The sequence below is a fragment of the Bos grunniens genome, chromosome 24 (assembly GCF_055505025.1).
Source record: "Bos grunniens cultivar Pamir isolate PY7600 chromosome 24, Bosgru_T2T1.0, whole genome shotgun sequence".
In the NCBI taxonomy this organism is placed as follows: Eukaryota; Metazoa; Chordata; class Mammalia; order Artiodactyla; family Bovidae; genus Bos; species Bos grunniens.
Genome location: NC_141188.1, coordinates 4032924 through 4043197, shown reverse-complemented (window position 1 = coordinate 4043197; position 10274 = coordinate 4032924). Strand labels below are relative to the sequence as shown.

The following is a 10274-nucleotide window of genomic DNA, read 5'->3' as shown; positions in this document are numbered from 1 at the left end:
AACAGAGGATGAGATGGTTGGATGACATCACCAACTTGATGGACATGAGTTTGAGCAAGCTCCCAGAGATGGTGAAGGACAGGGAAGCCTGGCGTGTTGCAGTCTGTGGGGTCGCAAAGAGTCAGACACGACTGAGTGACTGAACTTAACTGAACTGAACCGCCTCAGTTCCACATCAGACAGGAAGGAAACCTGTACAGTAACTCTCTAATATGATCTTGTCGTATTCCAGAAAAATCATATAAAGGAAGACAGTCAGTAAAGATCCTCTAATTTGTATGACTTTGCCAATATCTTCTGTTGAAAAATTTATAAATCATTATCATTCTGGTTCACGGTTGCATTTTTTTTTAAGACAGAAACTCATATATTTGTGAATTCAGCCACTTAGTTACTCTCATTATTACTGAATGGTAATCATGGGTGTTGGGAATCATTTATAATTCTCTTGTGCAGAGCATATCCTCTGAGCCAAGGGAGTCATCTTCTGTGAAGATGGGAGGCAAGTGCTGGGACAGCCCAGGCTGGACAAGGGGAAAATCAAGGATTGCAGGTAGAGAAAGAAAGCAAGTCGATGGCCAATACTGTGGTTCACAAACCCAAAGGAGGTATCAAAAGCAGACGAGATACAAAGAATAATCTTACGAGCATCTCAGTCCAACCACTTAGCTTAAGTGTTAGAATTGGACCAATATTGTTGAAGGTCATAGTTGATTTGTTCATATATGTGTGTGTGTTTGTTCCTTATTCACTTAATTTTGTGATTCTTATTCACTTAGTTTTCTTTGTAATTCTTATACATAGCAATGCGCCCTCAAACCTTATACTGCTTAGTCTTGCATAGTTTTGAAGTCTCCATAAGTAGTGCAATATTGTAAGCGCTTTGTTCTTTCTTTCCTGTTTGATTGGGATGCTGTCTGCGGGTGTTGATGCACATAACTCTTACTCATTTCCACTGTGATATAGAATTCGATGGGCTTCCCAGGTAGCACTAGTGGTAAAGGATATGCCTGTCAATGCAGAAGACACAAGAGACACAGGTTTGATCCCTGGGTTGGGAACATATCTTGGAGGAGGCCATGGCAACCCACTCCAGTATTCTTGCCTGGAGAATCCCATGGGCAGAGGAGCCTGGTGGGCTACCATCCATGGAGTTGCCAAGAGTCAGACACGACTGAAGCAACGTAGTACACACAGGCATGTAGAATCCTGTTGCATGAATACACAGTAATTTGTTTACCAATAGGAAGTTTCATTTTTTTCCCTTTTTTATTGCTCACACTATTATGGTATTTTAATACTATTTATACATACATAATTATTCCTAACTTGTAAACATTCTCTGAACATAGGCTCTGGTACATAAAAGACTGCACTGTGAATCGGTTCGTTTTCTCCACAGTTTCTTTGGAGACCAGAGGCCTAAGAGCCGAGGTTGTTGGCAATGTCCTACTTTAGCCTCACTGTGCCTCCATTTAAAATAAGTCACCTGTTCTTCAAACAATGTTTCCTCTCAACTGTGCCCCCAACGAGATGTCAAAACCTCAATGCTATCAAATGGTGTCTTTTGACATCAAAACATCAATTTATGTCAACTGTAATTTAACCTAAAGCTGAGTTTCCATTATTAGAATGATAATGGCCTTTGTCATATGTCTTTTCTTTCACTTTCCCTGATTTTCGTTATTGAAACAACACCTGCTTCCTGCGCGTTGAGAGATGGTGCTGATGCTAATGGGGGTCTGTTACCAGAGCACCCTGTGAAGACAGGGTCAGAGCCCACGGTGATGAGCAGAGAGTTCTGTAAATGAGTGTTGAGAATAATCAAGACATCCATGGAGCCAAACCGGCCACAGAAATACCATAGCAACAGATGAACCACAATTGTGGCATTTCGGGCTACTTCCTCAGCTACACTCTCACAGAACCGATGTTTACACCGCATCCTCGGGAGAAGCCCAGGTCAGGTCTGGCTACCCCTGTCCGTGAGGGCTCGGCTCCTGGGCCAGGAAAAAAGCGGGGTGTGCTCCCCTTCCCAGCCCCTCTGCTTCCTGCCCACTTATGCCTAAAGTGTTCACGGCAGCAACAGAGATGTGGAGGTTCTGGGCACCCCACACCCCAAGTCAGTCAGCCCAAGTCACCTAATAAGATTTTGCTCTCAAGAAACAGAACTACTGAGACTTCCCAGGTGGTCCAGTGGTTAAGAATCTGCCTTCAGTGCAGGTTTGATTCCTGGCCTGGGAAAATCCCACACGCCATGGGGCAACCAAGAGCCTGTGCACTCTGCCACAGAGACCCAGAGCAGCCAAAAATAATTTTTTAAAACATGGTACTGAGCCTTTAACAAAATCAAATTTAAATAAACAAACCAAATATCATAAGGTAAATAAGTGTTTTTCAAGTTCTATTCCCGTAGTGATGTACAAGCTTCTACAGGACCAACGCTCTTGGATGAAACATATATACTAAAAAAAGAAAACTCCCCGTCAGCTGGGGGTTCTTATCTTGGTGGACAAGCAAGAAAACCAGAGCAGCATGTGGGGTTGTGAAGTGACAACACGGTCCATCTCTCTCAAGAGCGCGGGGTCAGGGCTGGGCTCCCTCGGCCTTGGGGGGTCTGTAGACTCTAAACAGCTGTTTCTGCAAATGGACCCTGGTAGCTCGTGGTAAAGAATCCGTCTGCAATGTAGGAGGCGTACAGACACAGGATCGATCCCTGGGTTGTCCAGATTCCCTGGAGGAGGAAATGGAAACCCATTCCAGAATTCTTGCCTGGAGAATCCCATGGACGAGGAGCCTGGTGGGCTACAGTCCATAGTGTCACATGAGTCAGACATGACTGAAGCTCCTAAGCCCAGGACAGCACAGCAGATGTGGCCCCTGCTTCTCTAAGGCACGGAGACTGGACAGGACCCTTGGGACCCATCGGATCTGACCATGACCCTCAATCCTAATCCTGAGAACACCCAGGAAGGGGCCATTGGAAGAAAGGATTGCCTCTCGAGGGACGTCCCTTGGCCTGATGCATCTTGCCGAGGTGTCTACTGAGAGAGGCGGGCAGGTTGGTGGGGACAGTTTTCTCGTGGTGAGGTCTGTGGGGGACTGAGCTGCTGGAGAGGGCAGAGTCTTTCCCATGGAGTTCCTGAATGGCGCACCTTTCTGGAAAGACAGACAGAGTGAGCCCAAGACCCTTGATATGAAGTCAGAGGATGGGAGAAGGCTTCCTGGCTGATCTTGCCTCCCTTTAAGGCTGCAGGCTCACTTATCAGACACTTCTGCAGATCATGTCTCTCCCTGTTTCTCAAGACAGCCAGAATAATTGATTTCATTAAACTCTAGATATTCTAGAACTAGTTCCTGTATGTTAAGTGGTGTAGAGCTTTCCCCCTCTCTGCCATCTTTAAAGGGTAATCTGAATTCTGGAGGTTTGCTTTCAGCCTTCTCAAACTCATTTTGTTTCCATGGTTACGAAACACTGCTCTCCCTGACCCACAATGCATCAGGAGGGGCACACTGGCTGCCTAGTAATGGCTATATTGTTTTCCAGATTTGCAGACCTCCTCAACACTATCCAGATATTAGAAAGGTGGCTGCCCTCCTGTTGTGTGCGCCAGCTGGCAGTCCTCATTTAAGTGTTTTGCACAGAGCAAGGTAAAGGATATTTGCACTATAAATTACAAATATTGAAGCATTCCCCCAATAAATAGAATATCAAGGACAAAGGTTGGAATGCAAGAAAGCATCAGCAATTGCCACGGCATCCCAGGGGAGTTTCCTCTGGCCTAGGCTAAGTCCATCAGTCTAGCTCTGCACTTGGAGGCAGGAAGCCCTGTCCGGGAGGCCGATGCTGTGATGGGCAAGGGCCGGCAGCTGATCTGAAAGATCCGAACGTGAATCTGTTTCTTGCTAGCTGTGGGTAATTCATTCTCTCCTAACTGCAGTTCCCTAATCTTTGAAAGAAGCAACTCTCGCAGGCTTGTTGAGAGGATTAAATGAGATAAGTAAAGGCTTTTGTATGGTACATATTACGCACTCAGTAAATGCTAATAGCTAGTTTTGGCGCTATGACTTCAAAAGTCATCAATTCCTGTGATATAAAATAGTGCACAGTATGTTAGCGCAAAGTGTATAGAAAGTGTTTGGTGGGGATTTGGGATTATGATCACCATCACCATGATGATGGTGATAATGGTGGTTATGGTGCTGACAATGATCAAGTTATTGAGGTATAGAAATTACAGAGACTTCAGCGTAACTGGTTGCATTTGCTCCACTAAATGAAAGATGTAGTATACATAATGATTAACAGTGTGTGTTAGTCACTCAGTCATGTCTGACTCTTTGTGACTGCATGGACTGTAGCCCGCCAGGCTCCTCTGTCCATGGGATTCTCCAGACAAGAATACTGGAGCTGCCTTTCCCTTCTCTAGGGGATCTTCCTGACCCAGGGATCCAACCCCGGTCTCCTGCACTGCCGGCAAACTCCTTACCATCTGAGTCACCAAGGAAGCCCATAATGTTTAATGCATGATTTACATTTTGACCTTGCCTAGAGTGAAAAAGTTGGCTTAAAGCTCAACATTCAGAAAACCAAGATCATGACATCTGGTCCCATCACTTCATGGCAGATAGATGGGGAAACAGTGGAAACAGTGTCAGACTTTATTTTTCTGGGCTCCAAAATCACTGCAGATGGTGATTGTAGCCATGAAATTAAAAGACGCTTACTCCTTGGAAAGAAAGTTATGACCAACCTAGATAGCATATTCAAAAGCAGAGACATTACTTTGCCAACAAAGGTCCATCTAGTCAAGGCTATGGTTTTTCCAGTGGTCATGTGAGAGTTGGACTGTGAAGAAAGCTGAGCACTGAAGAATTGATGCTTTTGAACTGTGGTGTTGGAGAAAACTCTTGAGAGTCCTTTGGACTGCAAGGAGATCCAACCAGTCCATCCTAAAGGAGATCAGTCCTGGGTGTTCATTGAAAGGACTGATGTTGAAGCTGAAACTCCAATACTTTGGCCACCTGGTGCAAAGAGCTGACTCATTTGAAAAGACCCTCATGCTGGGAAAGATTGAAGGCAGGAGGAGAAGGGGACGACAGAGGATGAGATGGTTGGATGGCATCACTAACTCGATGGACATGGGTTTGGGTAGACTCCGGGAGTTGGTGATGGACGGGGAGGCCTGGCATGCTGCAGTTCATGGGGTCGCAAAGAGTCGGACACGACTGAGCGACTGAACTGAACATGTGTAGATGTGACTTACTCGAAGTTAATGTGTCTGAGTTTCCTTCTCAGGAAAGTGGAGAGGACGATAATATCCCCATGTACCTCACTGAATGCACTGATAGTTTTGGGGGCCTCGGACAGAACGCAGGGCTGAGATCTTGGGAACATGCATCAAGGCATGGAAGAGGAGGACACCCATGAGGCAAGCAGGAAGCAACCATGCTCTTCTCATCCCTCACATGCCTCTTAATCTGCTTTGCCAGCTACTTCTTTCCTGCGTGAAATCTCAGGCTGGTCCTCAGAACTTTTCCGACCATTGGAATTATATAGTCTTCTCATCACTTCTCAAAATAATAACAGTCTTATTTGAGAAATTACAGTGCCCAGTCCTACATGGTAAAGTGCCAAACTTCATTTAGAAGGACAGTGTCTCTCTTTCCCCACTTTATCCTGGCTTCAAAGTGAATTTGTAACTTCTGCTAAGAAGGTTGATGAGGGGCAAGAATCGTGAAACTGACTTTCACCACCTCCTTTGAAGGACACACTGTCCTCACCGGGGCCACTGTGACTGTGTGACATTAAGCAGGCTGTCCCCTCCCGGGCCTCGTGCTTCTCATCAGTGGACCGAAGGAGGATGACTGCACATGGGAGAGTGAGGTGTGAGAGACATCCCTGCGGGCCCCGGCGTAGACAGAGCGCCCAGTGAATCACCATTGCTGTTTCCCCGTTACTTTTTTTTTTAGACTGACAGTCTTGTTGCAATTGTGTAAGAACAGGCTGCAATGCATTTGGCAGATTGAGAGTCACCTGTAGCCAAAGCTCGGGTTGTGCAGGCCGCCGAGGGCTCAGGGCCCTGCCCTGCATGGTGAAGAGAAAACTGAGAGGTCAAGTTCTAACCCAGGTGGGAAGGCTGGTCCCTCGGGCAGTCTGACTCCCTTGCCTTGCTCTCAGGAAGGCAAAGGGCATCATTTCCCCGTGTTGCCGCAGTCTCCTTGGTGAGAGGCTGGGGAAGGTTTACGAAATTCCCAGGGAAGGACAGGACCTCCCTGATGAGCACCCCCTACCTCCCACCCCGCTGATTGTTGTTCTCTTTCAGCCACTTCCCAGCCCTGGCCACCCTGACCGCCTACGAATCAGGCTGTGTGTTCCCATAACCTGCCAGCAGTACATCAAAATTACACGCTGTAACTGTTACCCTATACATATAATGTGATTATGCATATTAACTATGTTTAATATGAACTGGAAAAGACCCTGATGCTGGGGAAGATTGAGGGCAGGAGAAGAAGGGGACCACAGAGGACGAGATGGTTGGATGGCATCATCGACTCAATGGACATGGGTTTGAGCAAACTCCAGGAGATGGTGAAGGACAGGGAAGCCTGGCATGCTGCAGTCCATGGGGTCACAGAGAGTCAGACACGATTGAGCGAATGAACAACAATCTGAGTCGTCTAAAGAAAAGTGAAGATTTGGAGTCTGGCTGGATACCCTTTCCATGGGCTCTTCCCGTGGACAACTCTGTCTCATGAATCATATTCCATCCAGAACCTATCTCCTCCCCTGTATCCTCTCTCAAGTTGTTGTCTGCAAGGAGGCATGGATCTTAGCTATTTGAAACTACCCAATTAATGAAGAATGTTGGACTCTACTCAACACTAAATCTACTTTATAACTTTTTGATGTTTTTTATCTGGTGTCTCAAACTTCTTTAAAAGGAAAAGAATTTCAACCTTGAAAATGGCATCAGTAACTACTGAGGACTTTTCTTGAGAACACAAAGCCACCTCTTATTCATAATTAGTTTTTCCCAGACCCCTGCCCATACCACCTATGCAAAATCACTTGAAGACAAATGGTATTATTCATTATCTGCTTGTCAGATAATGAAGTAGATGTTCAGACACTGCTATGCCTGCTTGAGTCCCAAATTATAGAATAAATGTCTTTACTTTTGGAAGCAGAAAGGAGTTTCAACTGTCTGGCCATTTCCAACAGGAAAGACTCAACCATCATTTTTATCTGGGCAAGTCCATGTTTTCCTTTATGTAGGAATTCCAACCAATTTCTGTGCTAAGAGACTGTGCACACACTCGATGCACACAACAACCCCCTGGGGAGGACTAAGTGTATCTCTATTTCACACTAAGCTTTGAGATTAGAGTCTATACAACCAGGAGATGGCAGGCCATGGCTTGAAGTTTGACATCTGCCATTCTGCCTCCTACTCAAATAAAGACCCTGGGTTCCTTCCCATACTGGCTCAGAAAAGTCTCAATACAAAATGTGTGGGATCATCTTGAGTGAAGTTTGGAATAATTTTAATATTCATATACCTTAAACTTATACAGTACTGTATGTCTATTATGTCTCCATAGAAAAACTGGAAGAAAAAATATTAAATATTCCCTTATCTACACCCAGAAAAAATGGATGATCTCATTCAAAAAGGTATATGCACCCCAGTGTTTATAGCAGCACTATTTACAGTAGTCAAGACATGGAAGCAACCTGTGTCCATCGACAGAGGAAATGGATAAAGAAGATGTGGTACATACGCACAAGGGAATGTTACTCAGCCATGAAAATGAATGATATCATGCCATTGGTAGCAACCTGGATAGACCTAGAGATTGTCATAATGAGTGAAGAGTCAGAGAAAGACACTTACACATGGTATCACTTAGCATGTGGAATCTAAAAAACAGAACAAATGAACTTATTTACAAAACACAAACAGATTCACAGCCATAGAAATAAACTTATGGTTGCCAAAGGGACAGGGGGAAGGATAAACTGGGAGTATGATTAACAGATGCACACTACCATATATAAAATAGATAAACAACAACGATTTACTGTATGGCACAGAGAACTATACTCAACAAACTGTAATATAATGAAAAAGAATCGGAAAAAAGTGTGTGTGTATATATATATATATATATACATGTATGTATGTATAACTGAAATATTTTGCTGTACACCCCAAACTAACACAATATTGTAAATCAACTATACTTCAATAAAAAAAACTCCAATGGCTCAGTTTAAAAAATATTCCCTTATCAGAAAAATACTTATTTTCAATGAATTTGCCAATACAAAAAATTCAAAAAAAGACACCAAGAAAGACACTACTTTATTTACCAAGAAAGACACACTATATTTCTCTTTCTAAATACAACTGGTCCTTTAACATCCCATTTAGGAAAATACACTTTCTCCCTTTGAAGCACCTGATGATACATGGGGCATAAAAGTGAAATATTTACTAAAAATGTGACTGTGAACCACTCCGAAAACATCTCTCCAGGGGACATCTGTTGGTGATTGAATTGTTTTGAGACTGCAGTTTAATGAGCATGTCGAACTTCAATTGTATGTCCTGCAGTCAGGAAACGCAAAAAAGCAGAAGCCTGTAACTCCCCGGGTTCGCTCCGGCCCCACCACCGGAGGAACAGAGCCCACGCCAGGCCCGCAGTGACATGGGAGAGCAGCGTACGGGCCCGCCGACTCTTCTCACCTCTTTTCACTTCTCCCCTCACTTGTTTGAAAAACACTGCATTCTTACTCTTCAGATTACGCAAGTGATCTTCTAACAATGTTATGACCAAACAGAGCACAAAATAAATATAACACGATGATACAGATCAACGAATGTGTCTAAATCGGACAATTGCTTTCTCAGACGTGTTCCAAATATATTAGTGGAAGGAATATTTAAATTTTTTTTTATTTTGAAAGATTAAAAGTCTTTCTCTTACTGCACCTTTCTTTCAACATCTCTAGGTTTCTTTTCTTTTTTTTTTTTTTGGCCAGTGATTAGCCCCAGTGTCAGGCAGAACGCTCTGTTCTGGCCAGGCACTTATCTGGGTCTGCACTGTGGGCTTTATTGGTGCTTGAAGGGTGAGGCTGGGCCCTCCCGGCTCCAAGAAAACACAGAGAGTGAAGTACAGTTGCCAGAGAGGATGAGGAGCCTGGCTCAAACAGGAAGTGATAATAATCTCTGCTTCAGCTTTTGAGAGTTTAAAGTACTTGAAGAAAGTTTGAATCGAGGCCTGGGATATTTAACCCTTTCAGTGCCAGGACAGAAAAGATGATGACAGTGAGGGCAGAAGGGGTGCTGAAGTCCAGGAGAAGCCGGGGCAGGGCAGCTACTGACATTCAAAGTGCTGTGGGCTTTATCAGTGTCCTCCCTGAAAAAAAGAAGTTGCTTTAAAAACCTGCACAAAAGACACCACTTTTTTTTTTTTTTCAATTTTATTATTATTTTTTTAATTTTATTTTATTTTTAAACTTTACATAATTGTATTAGTTTTGCCAAATATCAAAATGAATCCATCACAGGTATACATGTGCTCCCCATCCTGAACCCTCCTCCCTCCTCCCTCCCCATACCATCCCTCTGGGTCGTCCCAGTGCACTAGCCCCAAGCACCACTTTTAAGTAGAGAAATCGTCATTTCTTTCCTTCCTCCCCATCTCCTGTCTCTGGTAGCTTTCTGAAAAGACCAGACCTGAACAATTTGACCATCATAAACATTTCTTCAAGTGAATGAGAAATTCAGTTGTTTCGCTGCTGGGGAGAAAACCCTGCACATTCTCACAGTCTGCCATCATGGCAGGAAGGCTCTGCGTCGGTGGGGGTAAACGCCGTGATCCACTCCGTAAATTCTCTCAGGAAACCCGAGGCCATGAACCAGACAGTGCTAAGGCCAAAGAGATTAAGATTGAGGACCACAGCTCGGTGGAATCTATTTATAGGCATCCACACGGAGAAGAGGTTGAGGAAACCTTTTTTGGTCAACTCGCTGAAGCGTTCAGTTACGTCTAGTTATGATGGGATGTTTAATTCCATTACATTCTGGAAAAACAATTCAGCTGACCACAGACCACCAAATAGCTTTTTGGACAGCACTGGAGAGAATTTTCTCTTTCAGGATGCTAGAGGAATCGGACAGGACAGAGGCTGTAACCGATCCTTAACAGGGGAGAAGTGGTGGGAGACTTAAAGATAAAGCAGGTAGATGGTTTAGAGGAAT

At 44.3% G+C, this 10274-nt stretch overlaps 1 long non-coding RNA gene across 1 annotated transcript; it reads right to left on the bottom strand.

The window, feature by feature from the left end:
• Positions 1-8937: 8937 nt before the first annotated feature.
• On the bottom strand, positions 8938-9976 carry LOC147345840 (uncharacterized). Its single transcript, XR_015153683.1, has 2 exons — positions 9750-9976; positions 8938-9429 (listed from the first exon to the last, which is right to left on the bottom strand). It is a non-coding gene; the product is annotated as an uncharacterized LOC147345840 (long non-coding RNA).
• Between the last annotated feature and the right edge of the window lie 298 nt (positions 9977-10274).